The 20038-nt window shown below is 41.1% G+C and overlaps 1 pseudogene; it reads left to right on the top strand.

Annotated features, from left to right (window-relative positions):
• Positions 1-13391: 13391 nt before the first annotated feature.
• On the top strand, positions 13392-16958 carry LOC121492643 (annotated as a pseudogene).
• Positions 16959-20038: the final 3080 nt, after the last annotated feature.

Below are 20038 nucleotides of genomic sequence, written 5' to 3'. Positions count from 1 at the left end.
GGTAAATACCCTGTAGTGCAATGTCTGCATCCAAGCAAGGCTCTATCTCACTTTTTCAGACATATTCCATTCTGTTTTCCTTGATGGCTTGAACAAGCCCACCTTGCACCAAAATTCAAAGAGAAAGTTCAACTTTCTCAATATCCTTGCTTGTATTTATTGTATCCGTCCTTGTTTACGTTCTCCATTCCTGAGTTGTATAAGTGGGATCTAGTGTGGTTTTCATTGTATTTCCCAGATGACAAGCCATGTGGATCATTTTTCTCACTGCTGTTTGGCGCATTTGTCAGTCTTCTTTGGAGATAAGCCTGTTCATGTATTCTCCTATTTTACTGACTGGATCATTGTTTTGGTTGGGTGCTGAATTTGATAAGGAAATATCTTGTCCTATTCTGTAGCTGCCTTTCTTTTTGTCACCTGTTTGCATTGTTGTACAGATTCTGTCTTGAGGTTGTCCCTAATAGTTTTAATTATTCCCTTTGTTTCCTATGCCTTTTGAAGGTTCCTTCCTATCAGTCAGTAAAACTGAGGACAAAAGATTTTACCTGAATTCGCCTCTAGGATTTTGGACGAATTACTGTTCAGATTTCGGGATTTCATCCATATTTTTTTAGTTTTTTTTCCTCTTTTTTAATAAATAATTTTTTTATTGTGTTCAAATTACCAACATACAGATTAACACCCCATTGCTAATCCCGTCAAGGGCCCCCCACCTTGGTATTATTGATAGGGATTGCATTAAACGTGGAAAATGCCCTGTGTAACATAGACATTTTCATGGTATTAATTCAGCCAATCCAATGAGACATGGAATATTTTTCCATCACTTATGTGTCTTCCTCAATTTGTTTCAAAGTGCTCTGTAGTTCCTAGGGTAAAGAACCCTTTACCTTCTGGTCAGATTCATTCCTAGGTTATCTAATGCTTTTGGTGCCAGTTTATAAAGTGGATTGAACGTCATTAATTTCATCTTTCTTCAGTCATCATTGGTAGTGAGAGAAAATCCACAGACTTTCCGGGCATTGATTTTGTATCCTGCCACACAGCCAAATGCAGTATGCATTCTAGCAACAATCTGAGTGTAGTGGTTTTGTTTTTCTATGTAGAGTATCAATGTCCGTTGGCGACAAGGGTGAGTTTTGACTTCTTCTTTGACAATTTGGAATGCCTTTAATGTCTTTTTGTTGTCCTGATTGCTGAGGCGAGGACTTCTCGTACTGTGTTGAATAGCAGTGTGTGAGAGAGGACATCCCTGTCTTGTTTCCCGATCTTAGTGGAAGGTCTCCCAGTGCTTCCCATTGAGAATGATATTTGCTGTTTGCTTTTTCGGGGATGGCTTTTAAGATGTTGATGAATGTTTCCCTCTATCCCAACACTAAGAAGAGATTTGATCAGGAAAGAAGCTGTATTTGTTCAAATGCTTTCTCTGCATCTAATAAGAGGATCATATGTTCTTGTTTTTCTCTTGCTGAATATGATGAATCACATTGATTGTTCTATGAGTGTTGAACCAGCCTTGTGGTCGGGGAATAAATCCTACTTGTCAAGGTGAATAATTTTCTTAATATACTTTTGGATCGCTATTGGATAGTATCGTTTGAGAATTTTTTGCAATCCATGTACATCAGGATATCGGTCTAGAATTCTCCTTTTTGGTGAGGTCTTTGTCTGGTTTTTGAATTAAGGTGATGTATGGCTCATAGAAGGAATTTGGAAAGTACTCCATCTCTTTGTAATCTTTACAAACAGCTTAGTAGAATAGGTATGGTTTCTTCTTAAACGATTGATAGAATTCCCCTGGAAAGCCATCTGGCCCCTGTGACTCTGTTTCTTGGAGGTTTTTGATGACTGCTTCAATATCCTCCACTGTGTTATTGGCCTGTCAGGTTTTCTTTTCTTCCTGTTCCAGTTTTGTTAGTTTTTGTGCTTTCCCAGAATGGCTTCCCCATTTCTTCAGATTGCCTAATTTATTGGTGTATAGCCTGTTTAATAAAAGGTGTTAAAAAAATTTATATTCCTTTGTGTTGGTAGTGATCTCTCCTTATCATTCATGATTTTATAATTGTGAAAGTCTTCTCTTTTTTTTAATAAGGCTGGCTAATGGTTTATCTGTTTTATTAATTCTTTCAAAGAACCAGACTCCAGTTTTGTTGATCTGTCCCACACTTGTCTGGTCTCGATTTAGTTGAGTTCTGCTTTAATCTTCCAACTCTCTTCTTCTGCTTGTAGCATCTTTGCTCTTTTTTCTCTCACTCCTTTATGTGCAAGGTTAGTTTTCTATTTTAGTTCTTTCCATTTTTTTTGAAATGGATGCTTCTATTGTGATGTATTTCCCCCCTCAGTACTTGCTTTTGCTGCATCCATAAGATTTTTTTTTAATTTTTATTTATTTATTTATTTATTTATTTATTTATTATTATTTATTTATTATAGTTGCACAGAGACAGAGAGAGAGAAAAGGCAGAAACACAGGTGCATAGGGAGAAGCAGGAGCTCCATTGCGTAACTCATGAGTGAGCAGGATCCGAGACGAGGTATTCGATCCCGGATCTCCGGGATCGCGCCCTGGGCCAAATGCAGGGCGCCAAACCGCTGCAACCACCCCCAGGGATCCCCGCTGCATCCCATAGATTTTGAATGGTTTGTATCTTCATTCTCATTATTTCCATGAATCTTTAGAATTCTACCTTAATTCTTGGGTAACAACCTTTCATCTTTTAGCAGGATGGTCCTTGACCTCCACATGCTTGAGGTCCTTCCAAACTTCTTGTTGTGATTTAGTTCTAATTTCTTTTTTTAAAATTTTTATTTTATTTAATGAAAGTCAAACACACAGAGAGAGGAGAGAGAGAGGCAGAGACATGGCAAGGGAGAAGGCAGCTACATGCACCGGGAGCCCGACGTGGATTTGATGCCCCTGATCTCCAGTATCACGCCCTGGGCCAAAGGCAGGCGCCAAAACGCTGTGCCACCAGGGATCCTAGTTCTAATTTCAAGGCACTATTGTCAGAGAATATTCAGGGGATGATCCCAATTCTTTGCTATCACTTCATACTCTGATTTGTGACCCAGTATGTGGTCTATTTCTGGAGAAAGTTCACGGCAACTGCAGAAGAATGTGTATACCCGAGCGATTGCATGTAAAGTTATCTGTAACATTTGTGAAATCCATCTTGCCAGTATACCATTTAAAGCTCTCGTTTCTTTTGGAGATGTTGTGCTTAGAAGAACCCTATTGAAGGTTAGAAAACGGTGGATGTAAGTCACCATTATAAGTGTATTATTATCACGTATGCTCCTAATTTTGGTTATTAATTGATATAGTTGGCAGCACCATATTTGGGGCATATATTTTGAAGATTGTTAAAGTCCTCTTTGTTTGATATTTCCTTTATGTATGATTTAGAATCCGTAATACATCTCTCACTACAGTCCTCGGGGTAAATTTTAAGATATCTGCTATAAGGATGGCTACCCCTGCTTTCTTTTGAGGAACCATTTGAATGGTATGGTTCACCAACCTTTTATCACAGGTTGTATGAGTGTCCTTCTGTCTAAAATTACTCTCTGTAGACAGCAAATAGATGGGCCCTGTGTTTTTTAATCCCTCTGACACCTCTGCTCCTTTGAGGGGTCATTAAGCCCATCACGTTCAAGTTACAACTGAAAGGTATGAGTTTATGGTCTTCAAGATTATCTATTCAGTCCCTCTTTTGTCGATTGTTCCACTGACTTCATCTTAAAGGGGAATTTTTTAAGATTCCCCCTTAAAATTTCTTTCAAAGCTGGCCTTGGATTTCACATATTCCTTCATTCCTACCTGCCTGGAAGCTCTTTTTTTTAATAATTTATTTTTTTTTTTATTGGTGTTTTCAATTTGCCAACATAACAGAACAACACCTGAGAGTTTTCATTCCCAGCAAGTGCCCCCTCATAGTTCCCAATCACCCATTCACCTCCCCACCAACCATTCTCCTTCTTTTCCCACTCCCCTCGAAGCTCATATCCCAGAATTAGGAATCTTTATGTACCTGTTTCCCTATTCTGATATTTCTTACCCCATCTTCTTACTCCCTTCCCTCTATCCCTTTTCACTATTAATTAATTCCCCAAATGAATGGAGAACATATAACGTTTGTCTTTTCTCCAAATGACTCATTTCACTCACCAAAATACCCTCCAGTACCATCCACATTGAAGCAAATGGTGGTTATTTGTATCTTTCGTAATAGTCTCAGTAATATTCCATGTATACAAAAAACACAAAATCGTTTTTTTCTTTTTTTTTTTTTTTAAAACACATATGTCTTTAACCTTTTCTCCTTTCAATGGGCACCGAGGCACCTTCCACACTTTGCCTATGTGGACATGCTGCTATATACATCAGGGGCAGGTGTCCTGTGTTTTTCATTCTTCTGATGTTTGGGGTAGAAAATCCAAGCTGTCCAATTGCTGTTCCATAGGATATGTATTTTTACTCTTTGAGGAACCTCCACACAGTGTAATCCAGGAGTGCTGCACCAGTTAACAATCCCAGCAACAGTGAAAATGAGGTTTTCCCTTTTCTTTCTCCGCATCGTCTCCAACACTTTGTTGTTTCCTGCCTTATTATTTTTCCCCATTCTCACTGGTGTGAGTGGTATCTCATTGTGGTTTTGATTTGTATTTCCTAATTGGCAAGTGATGCAGAGCATTTTCTCATGTGCGAGTTGCCATGTCTATGTCTTCCTCTGTGAATTTTCTCTTCATGTCTTTTGCCCATTTCCCCATGTTTTGGGTTTTTTGTTTCTTTGGTGGTGAGTTTAATAAGTTCTTTAGATCTTGGATACAAGCCCGTTTCTGGCTAGAAATGACGTTATCTAACGTCATTTGCAAATATCTTCTCCCATCTGTAGGTTGTCTTTTATTTTTCATTAATGTATCCTTCTGTGTAAAAGCTTATTATCTTTATGAAGTCCCAATAGTATATTATTTATTTTGTTTCTTTGCCTTCGTGGAAATGTATCTTGCAAGAAGTTACTTGTGGCCAAGTTCAAAACGGGTGTTGCCTGTGTTGTCCTCTAGGATTTTGATGGAATTCTTTGTCTCGCATTTAGATATTTCAATCCATTAGAGTTTAACCATTGTGTATGGTTAATAGAGTGGTCTAGTTTCATTCATCTGCATGTTGGATGTCCAATTTTCTCAGCACCATTTATTGAAGAGACATCATTCCAGTTGATAGGTTTTTCCTCCTTAATCGAATATTAGATTGACCATAACTTGAGAGAACCACTTCAGGATTCTCAATGCTCTTCCATTGATCTATGTGTCGTTTTTCTGCCAGTACCATGCTGTCATTGATACCAACAGTTTTGTAGTACGAACCTGATATCTGGACATTGGGATGCTCCCAGCTATCGTTTCGTTTTTTAAATTCCCCTTGCTATCAGGGTCCTTTTCTGATGCCACATCAATCTTAAAAATAATTTGATTTCTAACTCTCGTGAAGAAAGGGACCGTGTAATTTATGATAGGGAATGCATAAACGTGTAAATATTGCCCTGGGTACATTGACATTTTCATGGTATTAATTCAGCCAATCCATGAGCATGGAATATTTTTCCATCTCTTTGTGTCTTCCTCAATTTGTTTCAAAAGTGCTCTGTAGTTCTTAGGGTATAGAACCTTTACCTCTGGTCAGATTCATTCCTAGGTATCTAATGCTTTTGGGTGCAGTTGTAAATGGGATTGACTCCTTAATTTCTCTTTCTTCAGTCTCATTGTTAGTGTATAGAAATGCCACCGACTTCCGGGCATTGATTTTGTATCCTGCCACACTGCCAAATTGCAGTATGCATTCTAGCAATCTTGAGGTGTAGTGTTTTGGGTTTTCTATGTAGAGTATCATGTCGTTGGCGACAAGGGTGAGTTTGACTTCTTCTTTGACAATTTGAATGCCTTTAATGTCTTTTTGTTGTCTGATTGCTGAGGCGAGGACTTCTCGTACTGTGTTGAATAGCAGTGGTGAGAGTGGACATCCCTGTCTTGTTCCTGATCTTAGGGGAAGGTCTCCCAGTGCTTCCCCATTGAGAATGATATTTGCTGTGTGCTTTTCGTGGATGGCTTTTAAGATGTTGAGGAATGTTCCCTCTATCCCTACACTATGAAGAGATTTGATCAGGAATGGATGCTGTATTTTGTCAAATGCTTTCTCTGCATCTAATAAGAGGATCATATGGTTCTTGGTTTTTCTCTTGCTGATATGATGAATCACATTGATTGTTCTATGAGTGTTGAACCAGCCTTGTGTCCTGGGAATAAATCCTACTTGGTCATGGTGAATAATTTTCTTAATATACTGTTGGATCCTATTGGATAGTATCTTTTGAGAATTTTTGCATCCATGTTCATCAGGGATATTGGTCTAGAATTCTCCTTTTTGGTGAGGTCTTTGTCTGGTTTTGGAATTAAGGTGATGTTGGCCTCATAGAAGGAATTTGGAAGTACTCCATCTCTTTGTATCTTTCCAAACAGCTTTAGTAGAATAGGTATGGTTTCTTCTTTAAACGTTTGATAGAATTCCCCTGGAAAGCCATCTGGCCCTGGACTCTTGTGTCTTGGGAGGTTTTTGATGACTGCTTCAATATCCTCCCTGGTTATTGGCCTGTTCAGGTTTTCTTTTCTTCCTGTTCCAGTTTTGTTAGTTTGTGGCTTTCCAGGAATGCGTCCATTTCTTCTAGATTGCCTAATTTATTGGTGTATAGCTGTTTATAAAAGGTGTTTAAAATACTTTATATTTCCTTTGTGTTGGTAGTGATCTCTCCTTTATCATTCATGATTTTATTAATTTGAGTCTTCTCTTTTTTTTTAATAAGGCTGGCTAATGGTTTATCTGTGTTATTAATTCTTTCAAAGAACCAACTCCTGGTTTTGTTGATCTGTCCCACACTTTTCTGGTCTCGATTTAGTTGAGTTCTGCTTTAATCTTCCACTCTCTTCTTCTGCTTGGTGTAGCATCTATTTGCTCTTTTTTCTCTCACTCCTTTATGTGCAAGGTTAGTTTTCTATTTGAGTTCTTTCCAGTTTTTGAATGGATGCTTCTATTGTGATGTATTTCCCCCTCAGGACTGCTTTTGCTGCATCCCATAGATTTTTTTTTTAATTTTTATTTATTTATTTATTTATTTATTTATTTATTTATTTATTTATTTATTATAGTTGCACAGAGACAGAGAGAGAGAAAGGCAGAAACACAGGCAGAGGGAGAAGCAGGCTCCATGCACCGGGAGCCCGACGTGGGATTCGATCCCGGATCTCCGGGATCGCGCCCTGGGCCAAAGGCAGGCGCCAAACCGCTGCACCACCCAGGGATCCCCGCTGCATCCCATAGATTTTGAATGGTTGTATCTTCATTCTCATTAGTTTCCATGAATCTTTAGAATTCTTCCTTAATTTCTTGGTTGACCCTTTCATCTTTTAGCAGGATGGTCCTTGACCTCCACATGCTTGAGGTCCTTCCAAACTTCTTGTTGTGATTTAGTTCTAATTTCTTTTTTTAAAATTTTTATTTATTTATGATAGTCACACACACAGAGAGAGGAGAGAGAGAGGCAGAGACATAGGCAGAGGGAGAAGCAGGCTCCATGCACCGGGAGCCCGACGTGGGATTTGATCCCGGATCTCCAGGATCACGCCCTGGGCCAAAGGCAGGCGCCAAAACGCTGTGCCACTCAGGGATCCCTAGTTCTAATTTCAAGGCACTATTGTCTGAGAATATGCAGGGGATGATCCCAATCTTTTGCTATCACTTCAGACCTGATTTGTGACCCAGTATGTGGTCTATTCTGGAGAAAGTTTCACGTGCACTGCAGAAGAATGTGTATTCACGTGCGTTTGCATGTAAAGTTCTGTAGACATTTGTGAAATCCATCTTGTCCAGTATACCATTTAAAGCTCTCGTTTCTTTGGAGATGTTGTGCTTAGAAGACCTATGGAGGGTAGAAACGGTGGGATGTAAGTCACCAATTATAAGTGTATTATTATCTAAGTATGTCCTAATTTTGGTTATTAATTGATATATTTGGCAGCTCCCATATTTGGGGCATATATTTTGAAGATTGTTAAGTCCTCTTGTTTGATATGTCCTTTAGGTATGATTTAGTATCCGTATTCATCTCTCACTACAGTCCTCGGGGTAAATTTTAAGATATCTGATATAAGGATGGCTACCCCTGCTTTCTTTTGAGGACCATTTGAATGGTAAATGGTTCTCCAACCTTTTATTTTCAGGTTGTAGTGTCCTTCTGTCTAAAATGACTCTCTTGTAGACAGCAAATAGATGGGTCCTGTGTTTTTATCCAGTCTGACACCCTGCGCCTTTTGATGGGGTCATTAAGCCCATTCACGTTCAGAGTTACAACTGAAAGGTATGAGTTTAGTGTCATCAAGATATCTATTCAGTCCCTCTTTTTGTCGATTGTTCCACTGGACTTCTTCTTAAAGGGGAATTTTAAGAGTCCCCCTTAAAATTTCTTGCAAAGCTGGCTTGGAGTTCACATATTCCTTCAGTTCCTGCCTGCCTTGGAAGCTCTTTTTTTTAATTAATTTATTTTTTTATTGGTGTTCAATTTGCCAACATACAGAATAACACCGAGTGTTCATCCCATCAAGTGCCCCCTCAGTGCCCATCACCCATTCACCCCCACCAACCATTCTCCTCTTTCCACCACTCCTAGCTCATTTCCCAGAATTAGGAATCTTTATGTTCTGTTTCCCTTTCTGATATTTCTTACCCATTTCTTCTCCCTTCCCTTCTATTCCCTTTCACTATTATTTATATTCCCCAAATGAATGAGAACATATAACGTTTGTCTTTCTCCAATTGACTCATTTCACTCAGCAAAATACCCTCCAGTACCATCCACATTGAAGCAAATGGTGGGTATTTGTTATTTCTAATAGCTCAGTAATATTCCATTGTATACATAAAACACATATTCTTTTTTTTTCTTTTTTTTTTTTTAAAACACATATTCTTTACCCTTTCATCTTTCAATGGGCACCGAGGCTCCTTCCACACTTTGCCTATTGTGGACATTGCTGCTATATACATCAGGGTGCAGGTGTCCTGGTGTTTCATTCCTTCTGTATGTTTGGGGTAAATCCAAGCTGTGCAATTGCTGGGTCATAGGGCAGATGTATTTTTAACTCTTTGAGGAACCTCCACACAGTTTTCCAGAGTGGCTGCACCAGTTAACATTCCCAGCAACAGTGTAAGAGGTTTCCCTTTTCTCCGCATCGTCTCCAACATTTGTTGTTTCCTGCCTTATTAATTTTCCCCATTCTCACTGGTGTGAGGTGGTATCTCATTGTGGTTTTGATTTGTATTTCCCTAATGGCAAGTGATGCAGAGCATTTTCTCATGTGCGTGTTGGCCATGTCTATGTCTTCCTCTGTGAGATTTCTCTTCATGTCTTTTGCCCATTTCATGTTTGGGTTGTTTGTTTCTTTGGTGTTGAGTTTAATAAGTTCTTTATAGATCTTGGAAACTAGCCCGTTTCTGGCTAGAAATGACGTTATCTGAAACGTCATTTGCAAATATCTTCTCCCATTCTGTAGGTTGTCTTTTAGTTTTCTTTACTGTATCCTTTGCTGTGTAAAAGCTTATTATCTTTATGAAGTCCCAATAGTTCATTATTTATTTTGTTTCTTTTGCCTTCGTGGATGTATCTTGCAAGAAGTTACTGTGGCCAAGTTCAAAACGGGTGTTGCCTGTGTTGTCCTCTAGGATTTTGATGGAATCTTGTCTCGCATTTAGATATTTCATCCATTTAGAGTTTACCTTTGTGTATGGTTAATGAGAGTGGTCTAGTTTCATTCATCTGCATGTGGATGTCCAATTTTCTCAGCACCATTTATTGAAGAGACATTCTTCCAGTGGATAGTGTTTCCTCCTTAATCGAATATTAGTTGACCATAAACTTGAGAGACCACTTCTGGATTCTCTATGCTCTTCCATTGATCTATGTGTCTGTTTTTCTGCCAGTACCATGCTGTCTTGATACCACAGTTTTGTAGTACGACCTGATATCTGGCATTGGGATGCTCCCAGCTATCGTTTTCTTTTTTAAAATTCCCCTTGCTATTCAGGGTCTTTTCTGATTCCACATCAATCTTAAAATAATTTGTTCTAACTCTCTGAAGAAAGTCCGTGGTATTTTGATAGGGATTGCATTAAACGTGTAAATTGCCCTGGGTAACATTGACATTTTCACAATATTAATTCTGCCAATCCATGAGCATGGAATATTTTTCCATCTCTTTGTGTCTTCCTCAATTTCTTTCAGAAGTGTTCTATAGTTTTTAGGGTATAGATCCTTTACCTCTTTGGTTAGGTTTATTCCTGGGTATCTTATGCTTTTGGGTGCAATTGTTTTTTTTAATAATAAATTTATTTATTTTTTTAAATTAATTTTTATTGGTGTTCAATTTACCAACATACAGAAAAACACCCAGTGCTCATCCCATCAAGTCTCCACCTCAGTGCCCGTCACCCCTTCCCCTCCAACACCCGCCCTCCTCCCCTTCCACCACCCCTAGTTCGTTTCCCCGAGTTAGGAGTCTTTATGTTCTGTCTCCCTTCCTGATATTTCCCAACATTTCTTCTCCCTTCTTTATATTCCCTTTCACCATTATTCATATTCCCCAAATGAATGAGAACATACACTGTTTGTCCCTCTCCGATTGACTTACGACCCAGCAATTGCACTGTTGGGGATTTACCCCAAAGATTCAGATGCAATGAAACGTCGGGACACCTGCACCCCGATGTTTCTATCAGCAATGGCCACAATAGCCAAACTGTGGAATAAATTTATTTTTATTGGTGTTCAATTTGCCAACATACAGAACAACACCCTGTGCTCTTCCCGTCAAGTCCCCCCCCCAGTGTCCTCCACCCAGTCTCCCTCACCCCCCACCCTCCTCCCCTTCCACCACCCCTAGTTCGTTTCCCAGAGTTAGGAGTCTTTATGTTCTGTCTCCCCTTCTGATATTTCCTACCCATTTCTTCTCCCTTCCCTTCTATTCCCTTACACTCTTAGTTATATTCCCCCAGTGAATGAGAACATATAATGTTTGTCCTTCTATGATTGTCTTATTTCACTCAGCATAACACCCTCCAGTTCCATCCACGTTGAAGCAAATGGTGGGTCTTTTTCCTTTTGGGTGCAATTGTAAATGGGATTGACTCCTTAATTTGTCATTCTTCAGTCTCATTGTTAGTGTATAGAAATGCCACTGACCTCTGGGAATTGCTTTTGTATCCTGCCACACTGCCAAATTGCTGTATGAATTCTAGCAATCTTGGGGTGGAGCCTCTTGTGTTCCTATGTAGAGTATCATGTCACCAGCGATGAAGGACAAACATTATATGCCCTCATTCATTTCAGGAATATAAATAAATAATAGTGAATGGGAATAGAAGGGAAGGGATAAGAAATGGGTAGGAAATATCAGAAAGGGAGACAGAACCTGAAGACTCCGAACTCTGGGAAATGAACTAGCGTTGGTGGAAGGGAGGAGGGTGCGGGGGGGAGGAATGTGTGATGGGCACTGAGGGGGGCACTTGATGGGATGAGTACTCGGCCTTATTCTGTATGTTGGCAAATTGAACACCAATAAAAGATAAATGTATATTTAAAAAAAGATTTGCCATATATCAAACAAAATATTAAAAGAATGTGTCTGACAGAAAAGAAGGAAAACATAAATGACCCTAAGTTAAAGATTACCATAGAAATTAGGCAATAATAAGAGAAAATATTTTAAAATCATTCAACATGAATAAAATAATTTCTTTACATATACAAAATCAATGAGGAAAATCATTCCAAAAAGAAAACACTTAAAAGTAAGTAATGTACTCACGGAAAATTCAGGATATCAAATCAAAATAGATCACAAGAAGCTTTTGCACAGCAAAGGATACAGTCAACAAAACTAAAAGACAACCTACAGAATGGGAGAAGATATTTGCAAATGACATATCAGATAAAGGGCTAGTTTCCAAAATCTATAAAGAACTTATTAAACTCAACACCAAAGAAACAAACAATCCAATCATGAAATGGGCAAAAGACATGAAGAGAAACCTCACAGAGGAAGACATGGACATGGCCAACATGCACATGAGAAAATGCTCTGCATCACTTGCCATCAGGGAAATACAAATCAAAACCACAATGAGATACCACCTCACACCAGTGAGAATGGGGAAAATTAACAAGGCAGGAAACAACAAATGTTGGAGAGGATGCGGAGAAAAGGGAACCCTCTTACACTGTTGGTGGGAATGTGAACTGGTGCAGCCACTCTGGAAAACTGTGTGGAGGTTCCTCAAAGAGTTAAAAATAGACCTGCCCTACGACCCAGCAATTGCACTGTTGGGGATTTACCCCAAAGATTCAGATGCAATGAAACGTCGGGACACCTGCACCCCGATGTTTCTATCAGCAATGTCCACAATAGCCAAACTGTGGAAGGAGCCTCGGTGTCCATCGAAAGATGAATGGATAAAGAAGATGTGGTTTATGTATACAATGGAATATTACTCAGCAATTAGAAACGACAAATACCCACCATTTGCTTCAACGTGGATGGAACTGGAGGGTATTATGCTGAGTGAAATAAGTCAACCGGAGAAGGACAAACAGTGTATGTTCTCATTCATTTGGGGAATATGAATAATAGTGAAAGGGAATATAAAGGAAGGGAAAAGAAATGTTGGGAAATATCAGGAAGGGAGACAGAACATAAAGACTCCTAACTCGGGGAAACGAACTAGGGGTGGTGGAAGGGGAGGAGGGCGGGTGTTGGAGGGGAATGGGTGACGGGCACTGAGGTGGACACTTGACGGGATGAGCACTGGGTGTTTTTCTGTATGTTGGTAAATTAAACACCAATAAAAGTTAATAAAAAAAAAACAAAATAGATCACAAGGTTAATTTCTACACACTAACAACAAATTTTATGTATAAAATATACAAAACATTCCCCTTTACACTGGTATCAAATAAAATATTCATGATTACACTCCTTTAAGGAGCGAGAGTGCTTTTAAAAATGGACTATATTAGTGAGAGACTTTCAAAAAGGCACAGAAATACAAAGGTAAATACCTTGATAAATTAGAACATCCAAAATCCACTGTGCCACCAAAAGAAAGTGATCTACCGTTGTGAAGGAATGCTTTTATATAACTTGTAAAGAATTGAATCTAAGACTGGAGCTGACTATATAGTCAGAGGACATGAAAATAAGGCCCTCCCAACACTGACTAAACAAGCGCATCGCCGACCCCAAAGCTGGAGAGGAGCCCCAGTCCCAGGATCCCCAGGTGACACCATTCAGTGCTCAGGACACAACACAGACAAACCACCATGGAGTCTGTGCTCATCTGGGTTTTCCTTGTAGCTATTTTAAAAGGTAATTCATGGAGAACATGGGACCTTGAGTCTGTGAGTGGAGGTGAGTGAGAGAAACAGGGGATGTGGGACCATTTCCTGACCAGGATGTCTTGTGTCTGCAGGTGTCCAGGGTGAGGTGCAGCTGGTGGAGTCTGGGGGAGACCTGGTGAAGCCTGGGGGGTCTCTGAGACTCTCCTGTGTGGCCTCTGGATTCGCCTTCAGTAGCTACAGCATGCAGTGGGTCCATCAGGCTCCAGGGAGGGGGCTGCAGTGGGTCGCATACATAAACAGTGGTGAAAGTAGCACAAGCTATGCAGACGCTGTGAAAGGCGATTCACCATCTCCAGAGACAATGCCAAGAACACGCTGTATCTGCAGATGAACAGCCTGAGAGCCGAGGATAAGGCCGTGTATTACTGTGTGAGTGACACAGTGAGGGGACCTCAGTGTGATCCCAGACACAAACCTCCCTGTAGAAGGGGATCAGGACCACCAGGGGGTGCAAACTCCTCACCACTTCTGTCTTGAAGGCCCTGGAGCAGGTGCTGAGGGACGTTCTTGGCAGGTTTCCTGTCAGGGTTTGGGCTTCCCCTCCATGGAGCAGTTTCCCCCAGGGAGTGTCTCTGAACACTTGATTGTGTGTTTACCTATTCAGTCTCTTTCTTAGAGACTTAGAATTCAACTATAGCACTTGCACTTACTTGTACTTAACTTTTCCTGATCCGCAATATTAATCAATTACAAATAACTCCATTAATGTCATCTGAACATTTTCATGAGTCATATTGGCACTCCCTTTGGATCACAAGACCCCAAGATTGTTGTTGTCTTGCACATCACGGTATTGAGTAGTCGCCTTTCAACACAAGAGAGAAGAGACATTTTACAAAAATGTTAATAATGGCCTGGGAGTGAGAAAAATTCCCAGCATGACATGGTTGGGAGGTGGACTCTGAGATCACTCACACACACACACAATCAGGAGAGTGGAAGCTTTAAATGCCTTCACCTTCATGTCCTATTTGTGCCAGGCAGGCTTCTCATCGCTTCATAAATGCCTGGATCATTCCAGGTAGGACACTAGCTTAGGGTATGTGTTGTGGGTCAGTGGTGGGGATAGGATCCTGCTCCATTGGATTTGGGGAGGAGGTGGTGCCCTAGGGGAGCATTTAGGTCAGGAGGTGAAGCCTCATGATAGGTCCAGGGCTCTTATACACCAGGACTGGGAATTCTCACTGCATCCTAGTCCCATGTGAGGTGATGGGGAAAGAACAGGTTAGGACGTGGGTTCTCCTCAGACACCACATCTGCCTGTACCTGGACCTCAGATGTCCCAGATTCCAGATCTGTGAGAATGAGTATCTGTTGTTTGATCCATCCAGTCCATGTACGATGTTTGGACAGGCTAAAGTAATTTTTTTGTTTAAATTGAATTTACCAATATTTATTACACATTCACTGCTCATCACATTATGTGCCCTCCTTAACTCAATCACCCAGTTCCCCCAACCCCACCGCCTCTCTTCAAGCGACCCTCAGTGTTTTTTCCCCCAGAGTTAAGTGCCTTTCATGATTTGTCTTCTCTGTATTATTACCCCATTAAGTTTCACTCCCCCGTTATGGTCTCTTTCAATATTTCCTATATTCCACATATGAGTGAGACCATATCATTGCCTCTGTGTGATTAATTTCTCTCAATATAATACCTCCAGTTCCACCCATGTTGAAGGAACTGTTATTTCATGTTATTCATCATTTCTGACAGCTGTGTAATATCCCATTGTATATATAAATCACATTTTGTGTATATTTTTTTATTGGAGTTTGATTTGCCAACATATAACAGCCAGCACTCATTCTGCCAATTTCTCCCCTCAGCTCCTGTCATCCAGGAACCCCAACCCCCTGACCATCTTCCCTTCCACTCTCCTTGTTTTTTCCCACCATACTTAGGAGTTTCTCATGTACTCTCACTGTCTCTGATAATTCCCACTCATTCTATCTCCTTTCTCCTTTATTCCGTTGCACTATTTCTTATGTTCTTTGTAAGTGTGAAACCATATAATGTTTGTCCTTCTCTGAATCACTTACTTCACTCAGCATAATACCCTCCAGTTCCATCCACGTTGAAGCAAATGGTGGATATTCATCATTTCTAATGGCTGAGTAATGTCCTATTGTATATATAGACCACATATCCTTTATCCATTCATCTGTTGATAGACATTGAGTCTCCTTCTTCAGTTTCTTTATCCACTCTTCTGTAGAAATGCATCCTAATTCTTCCCACAGTTTGGCTATTGTAGACATTGTTGTGAACATTGGGGTGCAGGGGTCCCTTAATTTAATTCAATTTGTGTATTTTGGGTAAATACCCTGTAGTGTAATGGCTGCATCATACAGTGGCTCTATTCTAACTTTTTCAGGACATCCCATTCTGTTTTCTTGAGTGGCTGAACAAGCCTGCATTCCCACCAAAAGTGAAAGAGAAAGTATCACTTTCTCGATATCCTCCCTTTATTGTTTCTGGACTTGTTACTTTATCCATTCTGAGTTGTATAAGTGGGATCTTAGTTTGGTTTTCATGTGTATTTCCCAGATGACTAGTCATGTGGATCACTTTTCTCATCTGCCCGTTGGCCATGTGTAGGTCTTCTTTGGAGAAATGGCTGTGCATTGTCTCCATTCCTTGACTAGATTGTTTGTTTTGTTGGGTGCTGACTTTGTTAAGGAAATATCTTCTCCATTTTGTCACATTTCATTTTGCCACCTGATGAATTGTTGTACATTTCTATCTTGATTAAGTCCTATTAGTTTACTTTCCCTTTGTTTCCTATGCCTTTTGCTAGGTGCCTTGTAGCAGTCTCTGCAGCCGAGGAAAAAAGTTACTACCTGAATTCTCCTCTAGGATTTTGATGGATTAGTGTCTCAGATTTCAGTATTTCATCCATTTTGAGATTATGTTTGTGTTTGTTGTAGCTGAATGGTCCACTTTCATTCTTATGCAGGTGGCTGTCCAATTTTTTTCAGATCCATTTATTGATGAGACTTTCTTTCAATAGATATTTTTTCTTGCTTCTTGAGGAGTAGTTGCCCATAGAGTTGAGGATCCATTTCTGTGTTCTCTGCTCTGTTCCATTGATCTATGTGTTGTTTGGCAGGTGTCAGGATGAGGGCTGACCAGCAGGGTGGCACCCTAGGAATGGACAAACCCAAGCTGTCTGGTAAAGAGTGGTCATGCAAAAGGTGAGGTGACTCTCAGAGAGCTGATGCCACTCCCCTGCCCCTCTCCTCCCCTACCCACCAAGTGACCTGGTGTATAACCTGAGAGAGCTGACATGGTGCTGCTAGTTCTGCTCCTCTAATTCTCAGGGTCACCTCTTCCACAAGCATGGGGTCACCAGGCCCTCAGCTTCAGTCCTGGGATGGTCAATGGATGACAGCTCCTGGCCTTCCTCTGCTCCAGGACTGTTCATGCCTAGTGGTGTTCACACTGAACCAGAGCAGTGAGCACAGCTGAGATTCCCTGCATGAACCAGGTCTCCTGTATGATGGGCATGAACCGAGGGCCCAACCCAGTTCAAAGGGGACAGACGCTTGAACGCCATCCTGATGTGTGATGTGTGCAGCCCTATTGAACATGACTGTAAGACAAGCTGGATGATCATACACTGTGGCAGTGACCAGAATCCTCCCAGAGCTCAGCAGCACTGTCTACCTTGAAGAAGACCCATGAGTATTGTCTACATACAACATCAAGCAGTAGTGAGGTGGCATTTTATCCAAACCAGAAGCATATGCATTTCCCCCACTATGGTTTTTATGTGCAGTTCTTCTGTTCTAAATCATGATCGATATGTGAGCCCATTTGCACAAGTGAGACAGGGAGTGATCTCCAGGAAGGACACCTCCAGTTCAGAGACTGTTCCCTGTCACTCAGTTAGGGGAAGCTGATCCATCAGGTAGCATTCCAGGAACCCTATTCCTGCATCAATTGCTGTCTTTGCCTTGGGAGACTGCCCTTTCCAGTGACCTCCATGGCCTCCATCGGTGGTCGTGGCTGTGCCTTCTGGGAAATAGGACCTCCAGGGACTGCATGGTTACTGAGAGCTTCCCCATGGGTATGGAGTACAGAGCTGGCCGCACTGACAGGTTAGGTCAGCCTGGGAATTATACTCAGAGGCAGGCCAGAACACCCCTGTCTGCAACCCTACAGGGAAGAACAGAAAAAAAACAAAAGGCACATGCATCCCCATCTCTGGTTGAGTTATATTTACTTTAGTTCCATAATACTGAAACAAGCCACACACCCAGGCCCAGTGTCCATGTGGAGGACACTGCCCATGAGCTACGTGCAGAGAAGAAGAGGACATTGTGATCCTTACTGCAAATATCAGCTACAGTGTGTGTGCATGTTATTGGACAGTGGTTATGCAGGGGGCAGTGAGCTTCATGTTTCTGTGCAGGAAGATATAGTTAGACATGACCTTCAAACCCAGGAACCTAAAGCAGATAAGAGATTTCCCCGAGAGCTCTGAGCTTCTGGACTCCAGTGAGTTTGGACTGTGTCAGTGCATCTAGAGCTCCATCAGGGTTCAGAAGACCCTTGATTGGGGTCTCCCTGCTGACTGCACAGCTAGAAAGGCAAGGTAACTATTACAGGAGATGTTATCAGAGCACATGGTGTTGCAGGAAGAGCTCTTTGAAGTCACAACACACCCACTGTAGGGGCAGAAAGATTTCCCTCATTCCCTTCTAGGATCTTAGGCTGGTTAAATACTTACACTGACATGAGAAAATAACATAAGTGTCCCCCTCAGTGCCCATCACTTGACAGGATGAGGACTGGGTGTTATTCTGTATGTTGGCAAATTGAACACCAATAAAAAATGAATTTATTCTTTAAAATAAACAAGATAAAAAGAATATCAATTTTGCCTATATAAGAGATTGTAAAATAGAAATTCACAGAGATGTCAGCAAAGAACATAAGATTTACATCTTTATAAATGGTGGGGAATCATGACTACACAAAGAAATCTGTTTGTTGAAATAAATTATTAAAGAAATAAGGTTTGTTTCTACACCTTGTTGGGCCTCAAATCCTACTTCTTGTCCTAATGAAATCACCCTTCATGGAATAGGGAGGAGGTCTTTCCCTCAGAAGAATTTTCCAGCTCAGAGAGTCAGGAAGGGTCAGGGTGTCCTTGTACTGGCTGTTTTACAAGGACCTTAAATTTCAGGGACACAAAAAAAAAAAACAAAAAAAAAAATTTCAGGGACACACTTGGGGTATCATATTCTGCATCACTTCACCATGTAATAGAGGAGTAGAGGCCCTGCAGTAAATACTCTGTGAGCTCAGACAGCGTCCTCCCTGCAGGCTCAGGGTCAAGGCTGCAGGGGAGCAAGGAACATCTAGCGCAGGGCTGTTGCCAGAGGAACACCTGAAGAGGGCTCTGGAGAAGGCTTTCCTCTTTGAAGTCGGGGTCACCTTGTTCAGGAAACAGTTTTTAATTGAAGTTTGTTTTGCTATCATAGTTAATACTCAGCGCTCATCCCAGCAAGAGCCCTCCTCAGTGCCCATCACCCATCTCAGAATACAATCTAAAATGGAAGTAAGGGGGAATCCCTGTGTGGTTCAGAGGTTTGGCGCCTGCCTTCAGCCCAGGGCATGGTCTTAGGGGTCAGGGATTGAGTCCCACATCAGACTCCCTGAGTGGAGCCTGCTTTTGCCTCTGCCTGTGTCTCTGCCTCTCTCTCTCTCTCTCTCTCTCTCTCTCTGTGTGTGTGTGTATCTCTCATGAATATATAAATAGATTCTTTAAAAAAAATAAATAAATAAAATGGAAGGGAGACAGAACATAAAGACTCCTAACTCGGGGAAATGAACTAGGGGTGGTGGAAGGGGAGGAGGGCGGGTGTTGGAGGGGAATGGGTGACGGGCACTGAGGTGGACATTTGACGGGATGAGCACTGGGTGTTTTTCTGTATGTTGGTAAATTGAACACCAATAAAAGTTAATTAAAAAAAATAAAATGCAAGTAGGACAGGGAGTGCTACAGGATGTTTAAGTCTCCTGTTCTGTCAGGAGCATTTACCAAGCTCTAGGCAATGAAGAGCACATTTGCAGGACAAGCAATTCCATGGCTTTTACATATCTGAGGTGTGAAGAGATGGAGGTGGGAATGCACTGATTACCTCACTGGATGCAGTATATTGGAGACACACTGATCCAGGAATAAGACATTCAGATCTCAGAGCCAACATCAGGTTCATAGAGGCTCTTTCATTCAGAGATGGCTTCACAATGAGGAGGATGTCCTGTGGCTTCCAGACCTTCAGTGGAGACATTCACACTGCAAACAGTTCAGGGATCTAGAAGGGGACCTACGTCGTCAATGAGGATTAGGACTTGGGCCTCAGGTTCATACATAGCACAGTCGTGTGATGATGATCTGCTCCTGCTCTAGATGCAGCTTGTCTTGAGTATGAAATACCCCATCTCATGAATATGCAAATTGTCCATGATGCATTAGGATAATAAGTGTAGGAATATCTATGCCCTGAATCATGAACACCTGCACACT

The sequence above is a fragment of the Vulpes lagopus genome, chromosome 6 (assembly GCF_018345385.1).
Source record: "Vulpes lagopus strain Blue_001 chromosome 6, ASM1834538v1, whole genome shotgun sequence".
In the NCBI taxonomy this organism is placed as follows: domain Eukaryota; kingdom Metazoa; phylum Chordata; class Mammalia; order Carnivora; family Canidae; genus Vulpes; species Vulpes lagopus.
The sequence above is the reverse complement of the archived record's forward strand: the minus strand, read 5'-3'. Positions and strand labels throughout refer to the sequence as shown.